The sequence below is a fragment of the Hippocampus zosterae genome, chromosome 6, assembly GCF_025434085.1.
Source record: "Hippocampus zosterae strain Florida chromosome 6, ASM2543408v3, whole genome shotgun sequence".
Classification (NCBI taxonomy): domain Eukaryota; kingdom Metazoa; phylum Chordata; class Actinopteri; order Syngnathiformes; family Syngnathidae; genus Hippocampus; species Hippocampus zosterae.
In genome coordinates this window covers 1305844-1325423 of record NC_067456.1, presented here as the reverse complement: position 1 = coordinate 1325423, position 19580 = coordinate 1305844, and the positions used below count along the sequence as shown (strand labels likewise).

Sequence of the window (19580 nt, the reverse complement as noted above, 5' to 3'; positions counted from 1 at the left end):
AGGCGAGCGGGAACGTCCGCTCGCTTTTTCGGGCTTTAACGCGCAATCTTTTGCGGTCCAGCTGCTGCCGACCCCCCCGCCACCCCTTCCCCTCCCGCCTGACGTGATGATGATGCGGACAAAAGCGGACGCCGGGGCGCGCCTAAGTGCTCCGCCGTTGCTCCGGCGAATCAGCTTGAAGGGGACGAGGCGGCGAGGAGACACCCGCCGAGAGAGCCGCGACGCCGCCCGTCAACGGCAGCCGATTATGCGTGCTGACAAACTGGGCCGTTTCCTCTTTTAGAGAACGCGCTCAACGCAAAACATACGCTACAAAAAAAAAACAACCCATCCAAAAACGTCAGGTTCGCCGACGACTAGAAATGATCTTGGAATGTTTACACAAATATTTCGTTCGGTTTTACCGAATGAAGTGAACAGAAAACAAGACTTTGGGCGCATCAACGACACGAAATGGTCCGTGATGTCGATGCACGTCTGTGTGATATTTGCGGGGGGGTAAAAAACATGTTGAATTTGTTGGAGATAAATAAAGAGTCTTTACAGTGTCTGAAAATGTGCATTAGCTTCACAGAAAACGTACATTAGGTTCGTTGAAGACTCGGGGGGGGGGGGGGGGGGGGGGGGGTATGCGCCCAAAGGGCATGCGTTTGTGCCGGTGAATCAGAGAAGAGACACCCAGCAACAACAACAACACTGTCAACACACACACACACACACGCACACCCCCCTGTCACACTGCACTTATTAAGCATGCTGACAAACACATTTTCTTACAGCGCACCCCCCCCGCTCCCCCCCAGCCTTCGCCCGGGGAAAGGCGCGGATGTATAACGCGACATATTTAGCGTCACATCTGAGCAGAAGTCAAGCAGAAAGTCAGCATGCTGGAGCGTCGGAGCAGAGGGCATGCTGGGAAATTTCTAATGGGCTGTTTACTGGCCGCCTGCTGGGATTGCAGTTCGCCACATTGATTCCTGATTTTGAGGACGGATTCACGGCGGCGCGCACGCACACACGCGTCTCACTTTAATCAAGCTTGTTCCCATCACATACACAAGCGCACTCAATCCACCCCCCCCCCCCCGGGCCCCCCACCACATTCCACATTAATGGAGACAAAGTGTAATCAGTTTGGTGACAGACAAAGTCTTCAGCGCATGATGGGCGAGGAGCACATTTTAAAAATGGGCCCGTCAACATTTCCGAGTCGCCTGGATGGAAATCAACAACACGAGTGCGTGCGTGTGGATGAATGACTGCAATCTGAGGCCTTTCCTAACAAGACAACACAAGAGACGGCTTATGAGTTTAGAGCCGTTTGTTAGCCGCGAAGGAGTAGGACACAAAACATGATGTCGCCACCTTATAGGAAACTTTTTGTGAGCGTGTCAAAGGGGCGAAGAAGGAAATGAGCAATTTTGGGGGGCAGATCTGGTGATGCGTGCAGATGCTAATTGTCAAGGTCAAAGGCAATTTGGAATCTTGTTGATGTTAAATGTACTTTTTTTTTTTTTTTCCTAAATTGAGTCCAGCCCGCCTGCCGATCTTTTGGTAAGATAGCACGCTGTGGCGTACCTTTCAACATGCCATGCCATCGTCGCTAACACAGCCCCCATCTCTGATGCTAGCTTTGGAACCTAGCGTCCGTAACGGTGCGGATGGTTCTTTTCCTCCACCGTGTCCACAATTTGCAAAAACAATTTGAAATGAGGACTCGTCAGACCGCAGAACACTTTTCCACTTGGCGTCAATCCATTTTGGATTGGGGGGGGGGGGGGGCTTTCTGGGTGTTGTTGAGAAATAGCTTCTGGCTTTGCGTTGTCGCGCTAAAGTTGAACTGAGGCACGTAGCACCCAAGTATATTTACTGCTATTGGTTTTCGCAGTGCCGCCGGAGGGACGGAAGGTCACAGAAAATCAATTCTGGTTTTTGCCTTTGCTATCTCCCCCAAAACGTTTTGATGATATTGTGGAGCACATTGTGGTTTTTTTTTATTTTGGATGACGTTGTGTTTTCCGGCAAAAGTACAATGAGTAAGCCATTTGACTTGAGGAAAGTGTCAATGAAGAGTGAAGGCCGATTTTAAGTGCGAGACCGAGCTGGATTATTTACATCGGTTACAAGAATGTAAAGTCGATGATTTCAAGTGAGTGAGCGATCCAGTTGGATGTGCTGGTCCAGTGGATGATTTGAGGCCGACTTCCCGGCCTCGGGCTGTGTGTCATATCCTGCTTGGGGCTCTGGGGAAGCAGATGATGGGGGGCTACGATGTGGGAAAGGGGAGTGGGGGCGATGGGGGGTCCCAGTTGTTCTCTAATGGAATCCATCCTCCTCCGTGTCACGCTTGTCACGCTAGGACGTCGCCCGGAATTGGTAAAAACGGTGTCACCAGGGTACGACTTGAGTGCCCTTTGACGGACTGGCTGTCTCGTCGCGGAGACAGTCATCGTCAAGCGGGGGAGATACCCGGGGGTCCCCGGGAAAGAGACCGCTTCTTTCAGTTTAGAATAAATAAATCACAAATGGCAAACACGTGACTTATTACTGGACGCGTTTTGTCATTTGACGCTGTAAATTAGCTTCGCTGTTGTCGTGAAATAAAGGGCGTTAGCATAGCCTGAATATTAGCTCAACTGTCAAACGGATGCTAACTTGAATGAAAATGCTAAATTGTCTGAATTGTTTTGAAGACTCGTCTTCTGTGGCTTCCGTATGCCATCTTAGGCAAACAAACAATTGCTTTGCGACTTAAATTGCGATTGTGACCAAATAATTTTTTTTAGCTAAACATTTTTTAGCTTCACTTGAAGGCTAACTTGTCGTTGATGTTAACAGAAAATGTACATTTGGTTTGTTAAATGCGCTAAAGGTTCTCTCATGAAACAAAAACAGATTTTTTGGGGTTGGACTGAATTGTCTAAAATTTGTAAAAAAAAAATGTTACAAAAGGCTTTAAAATTGGCTTTGGCGTTTACAAAATGACATCAAAGTGTTGCGGAAAATGACAAATTTTCTTTGTAGTTTTGAAAATCTGTTTTTGAAAATGGATGTTAAGTTTTGCTACTTAAATTGCGATCGTGACCAAATAATTTCATTCAAGTTTGGAGACTTTTTTTTAGCTAAACATTTTTTAGCTTCACTTGAAGGCTAACTTGTCTTTGATGTTAGCAGAAAATGTACAGTTGGTTTGTTAAATGCGCTAAACGTTCTCTCGTGAAACAAAAACAGATTTTTTGGGGTTGGACTGAATTGTCTAAAATTTGGTTTAAAAAATGTTACGAAAGGTTTTAAAATTGGCTTTGGCGTTTACAAAATGACATGAAAGTGTTGCGGAAAATGCCAAATTTTCTTTGTAGTTTTGAAAATCTGTTTTTGAAAATGGATGTTAAGTTTTGGTGATGACCAAATGTCCTTTTTTCCCCAAAACACATAAAATAGTTTCGTTGAAAACATTCAACGTTTCACTAGCATGTCAGTGAGTCCTGCTCGAGCGCGTTATTTACGTGCCGTTTGTCTGGCGTCCGGTCGTTAATTCTATCGAACGCAAGCGCTCATTAGTCATTGCAAAACGCCGCGGCTTTGTTTGTGACCTTTCTCGTCGCGCGGGCCGTCGAGTCTCCTGCTAGGTGGGCACTTTGTCCCCCTCGTCTTTGATGCCCCCCGTTAATTGGGAACGATTTGAGCTTTTTCGTCGGCTTTTGTCGCCCGTTAAATTCAGCGAGGGAGCTAATGGCAAATGTCACCGGGAATTGGTCGGCAAGAGAGAAAGAGCGCATCATTCCGCTAATATCTCGGCGTCACTGGAGCGGTCCTTGGGAAGGCCTCATTAACGGCGGGGTTGGGTGTGATAAGAGGGGGGGATGGGGGGGTCATGGGGTGGGCTCCCTTGGAAGCAAGATGGAGGGACAGTGGCGGGAAGCGGGATTAGGTTATCCGTCCTCTAATGAACAACAATAACAATCGGTAAAGGAAACTAAAAGATTAGAAAGCAAATCAGATCCAATTAAGGATGCGCCACCTTGAAGGCGTGTTGACATTTGACGGGAGAAGGTCAAGGGAATTCCCCAGACTTCATCTGCCAACAGGCTGCTTACTTCCTGTCAGGTCATTCCGATCACATAGAAGCAAACTTGGACTTTTTACTTGACTTTCTTCCGTGACTGCTTGTTTTATTTTTTTATTTTTTTTCGAGGGGGTGGTGGTGGGCTGAATTAAACTTTCCTTGGAAAGTGTAATTATTCATTCATTCATTCATCTTCCGTACCGCTTGATCCTCACTAGGGTCGCGGGGGGTGCTGGAGCCTATCCCAGCCGTCTTCGGGCAGTAGGCGGGGGACACCCTGAATCGGTTGCCAGCCAATCGCAGGGCACACAGAGACGAACAACCATCCACGCTCACATTCACACCTAGGGACAATTTAGAGCGTCCAATCAGCCTGCCATGCATGTTTTTGGAATGTGGGAGGAAACCGGAGCACCCGGAGAAAACCCACGCAGGCCCGGGGAGAACATGCAAACTCCACACAGGGAGGCCGGAGCTGGAATCGAACCCGGTACCTCTGCACTGTGAAGCCGACGTGCTAACCACTGGACTACCGGGCCGCGTGTAATTATTTTAAAAAATATATATATATGTATATATTTTCCTTATTTATTTATATTTCTTTACGATCTCTTTTATAGTGTTCAATTAATTTTGTTTTTGTTGCGTGTTATGTGACTGCTTACATGCAGGGACCATTGTAGAAAACAAAAACGTTTTTTTGTATTAATAAAACTATTATTTGGATTAGTATTATTGTATTTGTTTTCTTTTTCCAGTTTTATTTGGTTGAAGCTGCAGTTGTTTTTTTTTTTTTGAAAGTCAGATTTATTTGGTTGCAGTTGTTTTATTTTGAAAGTGCTCGCTACGCCGGCCACATCCGCGCCGACGGTGCTGATCCACTCAAATACATTCATTCATTCATTCATCTTCCGAACCGCTTAATCCTCACCAGGGTCGCGGGGGTGCTGGAGCCTATCCCAGCCGTCTTCGGGCAGTAGGCGGGGGGACACCCTGAATCGGTTGCCAGCCAATCGCAGGGCACACAGAAACAAACAACCATTCGCACTCACACTCACACCTAGGGACAATTTAGAGCGTTCAATCAGCCCGCCACGCATGTTTTTGGAATGTGGGAGGAAACCGGAGCACCCGGAGAAAACCCACGCAGGCCCGGGGAGAACATGCAAACTCCACACAGGGAGGCCGGAGCTGGAACCGAACCCGGTACCTCTGCACTGTGAAGCCGACGTGCTAACCACTGGACTACCGGGCCGCCCTCATAATAAAACAAAATATTATATTTTATTTTTCCGGTTTTATTTGGTTGAAGCTGCAGTTGTTTTGTTTTATTTTGAAAGTGCTCGCTACGCCGGCCACGTCCACATCCGCGCCGACGGTGCTGATCCACTCAAATACATACATAAGCAAAAGGAAGACGCTTAAGATTCTAGAAAATTTACTGCATCACAATTTTCCATGTTTAGGGATGAAAAATGGGGTAGGCGGGGGTGGGGGGTGGTGGGGGTCACATGGGGTGACAGAAGTTGGCATATGGTCACATGAGAGGCACGACGAGCTGCCCGAGAGCCAAAAAGCCTCGCGTGTGATGATACGCGTGGCGTCCACAAACACGGATGGCGTGTTTCTAAAGGTTGGACGCAACCGCACGGCTGGTTTGCGGGGCGGCGGCGACGGGGGGGGGGGGGGGGGGGGGGAGGAGGAGGCTGGGGATGCGCTCGCAGGGTGGAGGCCTGAATCTAAAAGAGCCACCTTTTGATTTTGGACCGAGGCCCGGCTGACTGGCAGAGCGGGGCCGGGCCATAAGGCGGGGCGGGGCCCCGGGATAATGGCGGCAGACGGGGGAAGAGGAGGCCGACAGCTGGCGCATTCCGCCCCAATATGTTTCCATCAAAGAGGCGAGGACGTTTCACAAGTTGGCCCCCGCACCACCACCACCACGAGAAAAAGAGATTAAAAATAAAATTAGCCGACATCTTGCCCATTTCACCCCGTGATGCACATTTCGGCACAAGATGGATTGGGGGGGGGGGGGGTGGAAAAGCGTGGTGGTGCGGTTTGGGGCGGGGGGGGGCCGATGCGCAAAAATGAATTAGTCATGCGTCACCTCCCCGAGCTCGTCACAGATGTGGCCTCAAGTGTTTGAAGATACTTTCTTTTTAGAAATGCAGCGCATATTGTAACATGCAAATGAGCACCCCACACCCCCCCACACACCCCCACTTCTACCGCCAATCAGCTTGCCGCTAATGAGGTGTAAAATATGCACAGTGATAAGAGTCGTGACCAATCAGTAAGTAGGCTGTACATGATCAGGATTCTGTAACCACGGCCAGCGATGAACAAATCAAGAAATAAATATCGCAATCCGATCAGAAGGTGGAGCAACTGTCCGATCTATTTCAATTATTCTTGTTTAATTCCTGTTAGAGATGTCCCGATGTTCGAGTTCTCGCCACCTGATTTGGAGGATCGACCAACACCAAATCCCGATCCGATATCCCGACAGTGTATGCTGATGTCGTTTTCAAAACGGGGCACCGACGCCATCTACTGGTGGTCGTTTGTTTCCAAATTTGAAATTGACAGACACTCGAAAACTGAACTTGGATATACTGATATATCGAAACAAGTCTACCGAATGAGTGACCGACACGTCGACTCGCAAAATGAAATTGTCACCCCCCCCGAGCGCGTCACAGATGTGCCCTCAAGTGTTTGGAGATTCTGTTTCTAAACAGTGCGGATATTGTGCCATGCAAATCGACGACCCACCGAATCTCCCCCCCCTCCTCTTCGAGCGCCAATCAGCATGCTACTAATGAGGTGTAAAATATGTGCATTAGCCACACAAAAGTTATTCAGATCAGAGGGCGGGGAGACTTAATTGGTTGTCATCAGAGCCTGCGTCCATCTGCTTCGTGCCGATCGGCTACTTCTGTCTGATGCCTTGTGAGCATGTACGTACGTGTAGCCACCAAAATTGTCTATTTTGTTTTTAGGTACAATCGAGTTGAAAAGTCGATTTTCAGGTACAATCGAGTTAAAAAGTCGATTGCTTAACAAAAAACAAAAAAAAGCAATTTTCTGTTTCAAACTTCAAAGGGCATAGCAACAAAAGATTGGGTAAAAAGAGCCAGTTGTGCTTTAGGGAGTAAAAGTTAGTAATTCCACACAGAATGTCGTCAAACTGTCGCTCGTCATCGCGCCTTCGTCATCGATTTCCACGCCGGGTACATGGTGGCATCCCCATCAAAGCGACGTTAGCGCTTTGCCGCTTCAGGACTCATTTCATAAATCCATAACATTATGAACTAAAATTAAGGCCGGGAATCGACAGGATTTTGCATAAGGAATCCCCCAGGAACGGTCGCCATGCGCAAGCTAATTTGCGTTGGTTGGAGAGCTCATAAGGTCGAGTCACATCGACCGTGGGGGGGGTCATCACGGAAGTAGCCTAGCGCAACGGTTGCTACGTCGTGACAAAGGTGAGATCAAAACCTCATTTCTGAAAATATCTCAGCATCCGATCTTGAAATCGGTGATCGCTTTTCTTCAACTCGCTCGATTGGTCTCCGAAAACTCCCGATCATGTCAACCGACATATGATTACAAGCGCGGTCTCGTACGTGTAAAAAAAAACGAGTTAATGAAGCCCCGAGGGGAGTATTGATGTCGCGTTGTTGCCGGTTCGAAGGGTCCGGTCCTGTCTTCGCCCCCCCCCCCCCTGCAACCTCCCCCCCCCACCCCCAAAGACGGGCGGCGCCATCTGTCCTCGCCGCGTCCGCATCCAAAGGAGCATGTTTTCTGGATGTGGTTTGCGGGGCCGTCAGTGCCAAGGACTCAAATGTGTGAAGTGCGAGCCTGTTCATCATCTCGAGTGGTCATCAGATGCTTGGAAACAAAACGCCGGCCGGCCGCTGACGCGCGTGTGCCGCCAAACGTCGTCGGGGAGGCGGCCAACAACACGAGTTGCTCGGCCCTCATGTCAATACTTACTTTTTAAGTGTAATCGCGTGATTTAATTTTTTTTTTTAATGGAGCTTGTTTTTTTTTTAAATAAAACCATATTTTATTGCATAAAATAAATGTCATTTAAAAAAAAGGACAAATACATTTTCTGTTTCTAACAAAATAACGAGGCACCCAATGAGGGGCTCCGCCACAATGATTGACAACCATTGGGTTCCTATGACGTCTAAATAGCAACCTCGTTAGCATTTAGCTAGGTGATTCTGGCGTGTGTATGCGGAGGTGTGTGTGTGTGTGTGGGGGGGGGGGGGGTTATGATTCATGGTGTCACTTGCGGAGGAGTCCATCTTCATGAAGGCGGTGAGCCCCTAATGGCTCCCATTTGTCAACTACAATCCAAAGTCGGCCGCAAGGAGGCTAACGAAGGACCTCCTCGCCAGACCTTAGCATCGGTTTATCCAGCAGCTTTTTGTACACAAACCACATTGAGCCGCGTCTCGGAAAACCCGCAATGGAACATTTGTTTGACGTTTGACAATAAACGGTGCTTGAGCACGGACTGCTTTGTTAGCGGTAGCATTTTAATGCTTCTACTTTGAGATATTTGTGTCAAAGGAGCATTTCAGTGTTTGAAAAGAAAGACCAGAACACAAACATATATGGCGACAGCTACATTAGCATTTTGTCACAAGCATCGAGCTAATTTTTGTGGACAAAGTTTCGCACAGTTTCGTACAGTTTCGCGTCGCTCGTTTGCCTTGATGCTAACATGTAGCAGCCCAGCAAGGTGATTTACGGCTGATAAAATCCGACGCAGCCAAGAACTCTCTGTTCGAGACTCGGGACAATTAAGACGACCTTAGCATATTTCGTGAAACTAGCTAGCTCATTTGCAGATGCGGCCCTCCGCGCCGACATTTCGCGAGCATTCAGTTTGACTGACAGTTCTAACTGCGCTCATTCCGTGAATTGATCATTGTTTAGCTTCCTAACTAATCCCCCGGCGTGTAAACTGACAGCTCATCGCGGAAAAAAGGTATGGGAGCGCTGCTGATAATTATCTGGCGCGCTCACCCGACGAGGCAAAACTCGGACTAAATGGCAGTGGCCGGAATAGCCGCGCTAAATGCCTGCTTTAGCTTCCCGTGTCTTTTAGGGGATGGTGTCTTTGACATTTTTTGTGGTTCTACGTATGTTAGACAATTCCAAGGGCTTGTGGAAAAGAACAAAATAACCCAAAGTCGTTTGGGGTTTGCCAAAGACTTCAAGTGACTTCCAGAGCAGGGCTTGTGGGCACTATTTTGTGGGTCTGACCAAACTTCATGACTGAAGTCTGAATTTCTAAACAAGTGACCCTGAACGTGTCCAAAACCATCCTAAATTGCCTATTTCAAATTCAAATGACTTCCTGAGGCCTTTCGGTGAGCCGGTCGGAATTTGCAAACAAAAAATGGCCGATTTTAACCCGAATGGCAGACTGTCCGAGTTTTTTTTTTTCAGGCACGGCTTTTGGACACAGTTTTGTGGCTTTACTCGTGACTGACATGCTGACGGGCCAGCTTCGGGCATAAGTTAGCTTTGTTGTGCTAACGCTAATGGGGGAGGGGGGATAATGACTGCACACGCTATGACGTGAAGACAAACACCCTCGGAAATGTTGACAATTTCATGCACGTTGAAAAAAATGGCTGCCACAAACCACAGCGCACATCCACAAAATGTCACATGGCCAGGCGAAACCGAGTCGGCTGAATTTGTCAAACAATTCTTGCGGTTGCGAGTCTTGTGCGAGATGGCAATTTGCGCGGTCATCATCCTCTGCCCACATGCAAATGATGAAAATGTTCACAATCGAGCGTGCCCCCCATCCCCCCCCCATCTGTCTCGTGTACACACGGTTCCAATTCGGTCGCAGCAATCGGGCAAAAATATCAAAGGAGAGTGGGCTTTTGAAGGACCCCTGGAAACGCCCGAAAATGATCCCAAAATGTCCGCTTGAAGGCAAAGCGGCGGACCTCCCGCGTGAGAGCTTCTGAAAAGAAGCGCGCAGGCCCGCTCTCATTATTTTCAACACGCCAGGCGCGACGGCGGCTGGACTCGAGCCGCCCGGCGAAGGCATGCGTCCACTCACACGGCATTAATGCGCCGCTGCCAGAGTGCTGCACCATCGGCAAGCCGGGAAAAGCACTCAGGCTGGAAAAAAAAACCCACAGTGGACTTTTACATCTGTCCGCCCTCATTGCTGTGCAGCGAGCCCCCACACCAATCCCCGCCGCACCCCTCCACCCCCAGCACTCCACCGCGGGGGCGTGTGGAGCACATTGGCTACAGCGCCCCGGCTGACAGATTCGCGCCCGGCCCGCTCGGTTAAAAAGAGGCCTGCCAGCAGCAGCTGTCCGCTAGCATCGGGAATGCTAATCTGCGTCTTGACAAAGACGGAAGGGGAGTGAGCGTCAACAACACTTTGGACCCGCAGCGCTCGCTGAGGTCTTTTTGTTGTTGTTGTTGGATTTGTTTTTTTTTTTGGGGGGGGGGGTGGACGAAATGGGAAAATGCTGCGCTAATTTGGAGCCTCTGAGGCCGCAAAAGGCAGCGAGAGCGCCGCTGCTTTGAGCAGGCATTGCGTTGGCCAAAAGGATGCGAGGTCAAATCAACACTTCCTTAGTCAAACAAGAAATCATATTCAGACATTTTTTTAAAAAATTAAAAATTGTTTCCTTTGAACATTTCACTTTTTTTTGTATTTGTTAAAATTGTATTTATTTTTTAAAAATGTCATTGTTGTCAGGTTGAATTTTTTACAATTTTATATTTGATCATTTATTGGGTTCTTTCCGTTTTTAAATGTGTAATTCTTCAGATTTAATATTTAAATTGTTATTTGTTGGAGTGTCTTTCAACTTCATTTTTTTTGTAACGTAAGGTGTTTATTTGTATTTTAAAATTTGTAATTATATATTCATTTTATTTAAACTGTCACTTCATTGATATAATTTTCTCCAAATGTTAAAATTATTATATATTTTATACTTCAAACGCATGTATTAACTGGCAATATTTCCCAAGAAAAGTTCACGTTGTATTTTTCATTCTAATGTTTTGATTCTGGTAATGTGGTCAAATTTTTCCATTTTAATCATTTCTAATCGATAGTATTTTGTTTGAATTGATCATCTTTTGTAAATTTGTTCATTGTTGAATTTTTGAGAAACAATGAAATACGGAAAATGGAGGCTGTAAATTTCCCCAGTGTGGGACAAATAAAGTATATCTTATCTTATCTTATCTTATCTTATCTTAAAGTAATCGCTTCCTGGGTAGCATCGAATAACAATTCATTTCATTTCAGTTTTTAAAAATAACATGAATTAATTATGTAATTATATTAACTGATTTTGTATTTTCTTTCAAATAGATGTTGCTGTTTTTTTTGGGGTGGGGGGTCTTTTCTATATTTTTAAAATAGTGTAACAACACAAGCAGCAATTCGGCGAAATGCCTGCTTCAAGCATTAAGCCTCAAGTTGACAAAAGGAGCGCAACGATCCCTTGCCGCGCCGGCAAGGCGCCATTTTGTCACGCTTCCTCCCAATGGGCACCCTGCTGTGCCATTTTAATTGGTGGACCATCATGTGTCATCTTTCCTGACACGTGCACTCTGGCTTTCACCGGAGCGTACGCCGACTTGTCGTTTTGAAGCGCAAGGATGCAACCCAACTTATCCGATTACCCACGATGCATCACGCCTCTCGGAAATGGGGGGGGGGGGAGGGGTCGGGGCGGCTACGCTTAAACAAGACTTGACTGACATGGCGACAGCCGAATGGGGAGGCTGAGCTTAAAGATGGCTACCACATGGTGGGGAGACTTCACGACAACATCCTGACCGCTCACGATTGTCCCACTGATATCATTTAAGCTAACCCGCGGCCGGCGCAACGGCCCTCTCTCGCCCGCGCACACCTGAGGCCAAACTTCAAAACAAAGCCGAGTGATGGAAATGGAAACGGTCATGAATGATGACTTCAAACCAAAATGGCGGCCTTCACCACATTTGCAGCTTTTACAAACCTTTTCTGATACACACAACGTTGCGATGGCAGTCTGTGGTGGGCACAAATCATAGCGCGTTTTGATTCAGAAAAACAGTGCTGGGGGGGGGGGGGACCCGAGCTAGCTGTTAGCATCCGTTAGCAGCCATCATCTCAATTTGCATTGCATATGTTCGGGAAAGGCGCCCCGCAGGAAAGTGAGTCGACAAGGGAAGGGCTGCATGAATATGCATCCGTTTGGCTAACAGCGCCATCGCGACCTACATGGCCGCATCACGCTAGCCACGTTAGCTTCGTTATCTCCGGAGAGGACACTTGGGCCGCGGACCAAGGCGACCAATCCCAGTAGATGTTGTGAAGGGGTTGTTCACCACCGCATGGATCGAAAGCCTCACGTTACACTGGAAGCCCAATCTGAAACCCTATTTTGAAAATCTAAACCCGCCTTAAAAACCTAACTTGAAATCTCAACGCAGGCTGCAAAGCCAAAGTTGAAAATGCCAAGCCGTTATTTGAAACACTCATTTCAAATTTAATTCAGGTTTGAAACATTTATTTGAAACCCTATCTTGGAACTTTCACCCAGTCTTAGAACCCTACCCTTTATTTGAAACAAACCTGAAGGTTTAATGCTCTGATTTGGAACCCTAACCTCGTCTTAAAACCATTATAAAACCCCAATACACGTTTTAAAACCCAACCTTAATTTGAAACCCTAACCCTTGATTGCAAATTTTGCTTGTAACCCGAATGATTTTTTTGAAACCCAAACCCAGGCTTGCCACCTTAACCCTGTATCCAAACCCTAACCTTGTCAAAGGTGTTCTGCCCCTAAAAATGGCGGGAGTCAGTGATTGGCCCATGGCCGGTGGCATCATCATCACAACCTCCTCCAGCTGGCCGCCTGCGGTCAGGTTTGCGAGGTAGGGCGCAAACACGACGGCGTGCCAGCGGCAGAAATGAGGCGCCGCTCATCCAAAGTCATTTGCGGCCGAGTTCATTAGCATCATCAGCAGCGCTGATGAATTCCCCGTTGCCGTGATGGCGCGCTGATGACATTCTGCTCTCCTTGGCACCGTGTCACACACACACAAAACCCTCAAAATTGCACGCAGAAACCCTTGCTTGAAACCCTAATTTCTTTTGAAATCTTTAACCGAACTTAAACCCGAATCTTGCCTTAAAACCCTTTCACTTGGCTTTTGATCCTCATATTTAGAGCCTCGTTGATTTTTGAAAATCTGACTTGAACCCCTACTTTGTCACCCTAATCCTGGCCCGAAACCCGAGTTCAAAAGTCTTAACCCTTGTATGAAACCATAACCTTGGCTTCAAACCCTACCTTCGAACCTTAATTGAAAACCCCAATTTTTTTTCTACCCCAACTGCAAAGACCGGCCCCAGTCAGTAAACCCTACCGAGCCCCAGTCTGCAACTCTAACCCAGTTTTGAAACCCTAATTGCCAATTCTAACCGCATTTTGAACAGCCACTTATTTTGAAACCCTACCAGAACCATTCGACACCGTCTTCAAACCGGACTTTGAAGCCCTGCGCCGCGCTTGCACGAACCCGACGCTTTCAAAACTGTTTGAGCGGAGGTACAGTACTTGGTGCCGATCCAGGAGCTGCCTTTGCTCTTCACAGATCATCAGCCATCTTCTGGCTCCGTCCAAAACTGCCCCGCCCCCTTCCCTTGTGTCCCGGTGATGTCGTGATTTCCCAGCAGCACCTGGGAGGGGGGTCGGGGGAGGAAGGGCAGCGCACATCGCTGGCCGCCAAGCGTGCAGATGTTTCTAATTGCTTTCCATTAGCAAGAATAACAGCTGTTTCTATCCATCAGCACATCACTCAGCAGACTTACTGGCGAACATCTCCCACCTGGTCGGCATCGGCCCGCCTCGCGGCCCCGCCCCTCCCCACTCACACACACACACAACACCCCCGCCAACCCCTCGGCCAGTTTGATCGCGTCTCCTTCGGGTGGAAGGGTCAAAGTGGGAGGCTGAGCTCGGGTGTGCGAGCATCCCGATCGGTTTGGGGACGATTGAGTGTGAATTGGTTGGCGGGTTCGGTTCGGTTGTTCACTGTGTGGTCGCTTGGTTGGGCAGTCGGTCGGTGGGTTCCCTTTGGGTTTTTTGGTGGGTGGTTGTTGGGACTGATTTGTTAGTTGGGTTGGTCGATGGGTAGTCTGTCGGTCAGTCAATCAGCTGTGATGGTTAGGTTGTTTATTGGTAATTTGATAACGTCTTAGTCGGTTGGTCAGTTCAATGTTTAACTAGTAGTCGGAAAAGTCGTACAGTCGAGTGGTTGTCGTCGATTGGTTGTCGTCAGGGAGTCTGTTGGAGTTGGTCGACGGGTGTTTGGAAAGGTGAGATTTTCTGGTTGAGATGTGGTTCGGTCATTCGTGATTTGTCGGTAGGTCGATGGCGGTGACAGATCCTGAGTGAATGACTGACATGGGTTTGCGTAGTTACTTGATTTTCTGTGGAGCTACACACTTAAGTTTGTCAGTCATATGAGTTCAGTCACTTTTACCACAGTCCGTCGGTTCTTCAGTTGGCCGGTTAGTTGGTCAGCGAATTTGACGCTTGGTTGATGAGAGTTAACTGGTTGCTCTTTTAGCTAGCCCGTTTAGCTAACCGGTGAGTGAGTTAGTTAGCCGGCGAATTGGTTGGCCACAGGTTGCTTGGTTCGCCGGTGATGTAATATCTCATGACTGATCTCTTTTAAAACCTCGTCGCGGTGCCGTCGATCCGTGACGGACACATTCGGTCTGGTGTGAAGACGCATTCTTTTGCGCAAGCTAACTTGGAGCCTTCCGTTTTCGTGCCACCTGTCGCTTTGGCATGTCGTGTGCCGTGCGTGCGAATTAAAAAGAGTTTTTGTAACAAAGTGATGGATTGCGACACGCCTGGCACGACGCACCTGACAGGTGCGAGCTGACAAAGCCGTCAGACTCGGCCAGCGGTGAGCATCTGCGGCCGCAACTCGGCCGCTCGTTTCCTTCCCGTCGGTCGGTCAGTCGCGCCGGAAGAACGAGGAGATAATTCCCTGCCAAAAGTCCGAAGTGTAAAGAAACGCCCGCCAAAGTGTTCCGTCTCCAAATGTCTGAGCGTCACACGAGCACTTCCTCCCACAAAGCGGGACAGCAGACATTTGTTGTGGTGATAATGTATTCCGTCTTGCACGCACACGCGGGGGGGGGGATCTGTCGCTCTCTTCCGGAATGTTCCCAAGAAGACAAAGATGTTTGGAGAAGAAATGCTGGACCGGAAATGCGGTCTCAAGACTCGTTGGTTGTGTGGTGCCTCAAATTCCTAATTTATCGGACCTCTTATCCCCAAAACGCCAACCCGCTACCCGTCGAGGCAGAGCTAACCTGAATCAATCCACTTGATTGGGTTTTTTAAGGTCAACGGGAGGCGGCTTCTGTTGTCGCGGTGGAAAGGTAGCGCCAGTCACGTGGCGAACTCCGTGACCAATGGACCCGCTGACCCTTTGCCTGCCCCCCCCCTACTCCAAGAGCGCGGAGACCCCCGACCGCTTGGTGTCCGCGAGATCACGACCGTGACCGGGCGCATACTTGGAGGCGCGGCCACCCCGCTGCGCCGTGCTCATCAGCTGTAAATATCAGCGATCAACCCAAAGTGCATCGTGGGAAACTGCGGGCTGACTTTGCGGGAGGCGACAGCTTGCAAAGCGTCAAGAAGGTCCCCGAATGTGAAGGTCACAGCGAGGAGCCACGCAAACGCATCCCGACTCCAACGACGCACACAACTGAAGGCGAGACGTCGGTTCACACACACAATCTGCTTCTCACGTAAAAACAAAACACGTTATTCCATCTGCACGGCGCTTCCCGGTTGTTCTCCAGCAGACAAGCGCTCCCCACCAAATGATTATGTTTGCAACTGGGCGTCGGCGGCCCCCGGGGCGGGCGGGCGGGCGAGCGGCAGAGAATAGCCGTCACAACGCATGAACCTGAGGGCCGGCGGGCGGGCGTCGGCGCGGCGGGATACGCTGATGCCGCCTGGCGTACCTGTCACCCAAAGCTGCGAGCCGAGCTTCAAAAACGAGGTGGCTGGTGTCACATTAGTCCGCCCAGGGGTGCGCCGGCATGGAGGGGGGCAGGGGCATGGGGGGGGGGGGACCAACACGAGAACAGCGGTGCGTCACTGTCAGCACTTTCTAGTCCTCACACGCCTTTTGCCACTTTGTGACTGCGATCGAAATTTACCAGAAGAAGAAAAAAGCTCCGTCTCACTATTGGCTATCCGGCAGCCGATGCAGTCAGCGCATGCTATGCTACGCTATGCCATGCTAGGCTAATTGGCCGGTTGAGTCATGGTATGCGATCGAAATTTACCAGAAGAAGAAAAAAGCTCCGTCTCACTATTGGCTATCCGGCAGCCGATGCAGTCAGCGCATGCTATGCTACGCTACGCCATGCCAGGCTAGGCTAATTGGCCGGTTGAGTCATGGTATGCAATCGAAATTTACGAGAAGAAGAAAAAAAGCTCCGTCTCACTATTGGCTATCCAGCAGCCGATGCAGTCGGCGCATGCTATGCTACGCTATGCCATGCTAGGCTAATTGGCCGGTTGAGTCACGGTATGCCGTACGGAATTTATATTTCATACTTTTGTTCATAATATGTCCTGTTGTGTTATGACTGGATGTGCCGTGATAAATTAGATGTTGGGTTATGTTATGCTACGCTAACCAATGCTATTTTTGCCTGTATACAACAGCGCCACCCCCCCATCACGGCGGGAATTATATTTCAGACGACCCCGGCAATAAGTGAAATCACTGATAAAAAAAATACCCATTTTAAATACTCCCTAGGCATGTTTTTATTGCATTTACGGCACTTGTTTTTTTTTTTAAAGGTCTTGACAAACACTTGAAAACACATCGACACTCCTCATTTTTCAGGAAACAAATCTTCCTTTGATGAAACTAACAGACTTCTATCACGATACCCACGAATAATTATGTCAAATTACAAAAATGAACTGACAGCCATCTCTTTTCGGAGGCATAAAAAGCAGGACTGAAAAGGGTTCGACGTTCCAAGAAATTCAAACCAAAACTTGTCTGAGCTGAAAATACTTCCCGTTTTCGTTCTTTCCAATTTACACCATTTAAAAAAGTCTGCTGCTCTCTGGTGATTGACAGTGGAATTACACCAAAATAATAAATGGATGGCAGAACAAGAGAGTTACTAGAACATCGGGGAAATGGCGGCACCGTGAACCCAAACCAAATGACCAAGGTTTACGGTTGACTGTAAATATTGGATTTGGGCTCATGGCCTGCCTTCAGGACATCAATCACGCTACGTGCCCCCAGCTGCCCCCACAAGATGAAAAACAATATTCATAATTGCTATCAAACAACAATAACAACAAAATAACATGAGTCCACCAAGTAGTGGTTACAGATGGTCCACTGGGCCTTTTTTTTTATTTTTTATTTTTTAATAATCAAATCTGCTTTTGTGTTATTTAAAAAATTACAATAACCTTTCTGCTAATCCCGCCCGATTTAGGACCTCGTACACCTGGATTTAGCCTCTGCACGCAGCCCTCCTAAAGTACGCCCTCCCCTTCCACAATCCTTCCATATTAGGATTATATGCTTCTTTATTAAATATTTGAGATCAGCATATCGGTTTAATTTCATGCGCAGGATTAGAGCATGCCTTCATGCTAACATCTGCGCGGCAATTCATCAAAAGGAGGAGAGCGAGGGCAGAGCGCTTGCCGCGCAAATAACGACAAACCTAATTGGTTGAGCATGTGCTCTATATGGCGTAGCGCGAGCTCGCTATGCTACGATACGACCTTACCTTTTTTTTTTTAAACATGCATTCCTCGTCGCCACTCAGAGGAGCCACCATTTCATTCTGCGCTGTGCTACTTTGGGATTAACTTCAAATGTTCTTTAGCAATGCTATGCTAGGCTAAATTAGTTCATGTCCTGGGTCATTTTAGTCCACATTTAGTCATCATTTTGCTCCTGTTGAGACCGATTTAAATGAAGCATGACTTAATCATGAGGTCTGACTTAACACCCGAATCTCTGAGGGTCACGTCACCAGCCGCCCCCCCACACACACCTAACGTGTATTTGTAGCTTGCGTGCTAAGATACGTAGCGATGCACCTGCATGTTAGCGAGGACCCCGACAGATGGTCGTCACACTTCAGTGAGCGCACGCTCCCTCACCTGGGACGCTCGGGTACACGCACAGAGCGGTAAAAGAATCGACTAGCGTATGCTAACGGAAGAAAAAAAACCACATATGAACCCTTTGACTAACTGGTGATGTCTGTTAGCATGTCTGTTAGCCCGTGTTGTCTACTATTAGCGTTTTCAGGATTGATTTGACAAATTTTCGCAGTTGTCTTTGCTCTGGCTAACATCTGTCCAATTTAGGACGAATGAAGGTCATGCTATGCTAGGCGAGTATAGATCACTTCACAGACGAAAAGCTACGATAGTAGCTTGGTGGAGTTCTTCATCGCGCAGTCACCTCCACCTGTGTTTGATTATATTCGATGTTTTTGAATATATTTTTTGTATTTGTAAAGTGAAAACATTTTTAGTCTTTATCCGTGTACCACTCTAGGTTTACGTATTGCTAGGCTATGCTAGGATATGACAGAGAAGGTGATGTCACATTATGCTACGCTATGATATGCTAGGTGTGACTGGGATAGGGCAAGTTATGATAGCTTGCGTGCTAAGATACGTAGCGTGCTAAGATAATATGTTACATTATGTTAGGCTATGATATGCTAGGCTGATTTATGTTATGTTATGTTTTGACTGTACGATAGTCACTGCAAATTTTTACTCTTGAATTGGTGCAGTTTTTGAATATTTAAAAAAAAAAAAAAAAAGCGTTTGGATTTTGTCGGTGTTTGAGGTCATTTGGGAAACGACGCGTTTATCCTTGGCCTGTCGTAAATATTTTGACAAACTGGACTGCACTTTTTTTTTTTGTTCCGCCTTTCGGGGGCGTTTAATGAAACCTCACTGGATGTTTATTCAAAAACGGCAAGCGTTAAATCAAGTCAAGTCAAGTCAAGGGAACGCAGCGGTAAATCCCGGGATGAGCACGCTAATGCGTCCTTACAACTTTAAACTTTAATCAGGCCGCTAAGAATCACTCTCACCGCAACTCGCTTTCAGGTAGAAGACCTTCACTCCTGTCCCGCATCAATCAACCTCACGGGCGCCCCCCCCCCACACCCCCCCACCCCGCATTTCTACTCAGGGCGCCGCCAGACCTTGCCGGGCTTATTTTTTTTTATGTTTGCGTCACACTTAGTGAAGCAGCTGCTTAAAGCACAGCCCCTTGCGCTACGAGAAGCTTAAAAAAATGAACTGCTGGAACATTTTAAATAAAAATAAATAAAAAGTCACATTAGGAGAATAGAAAAAAAACAAAAGGGGTTTCAGGCGAGTAGTTGCACTTT

At 47.8% G+C, this 19580-nt stretch overlaps 1 long non-coding RNA gene across 1 annotated transcript in view; it reads right to left on the bottom strand.

The window, feature by feature from the left end:
- Nucleotides 1-19580, bottom strand: part of LOC127602793 (uncharacterized) — a 51319-nt gene that overhangs the window by 18547 nt on the left and 13192 nt on the right. The gene's annotated exons all lie outside the window — the stretch shown is intronic.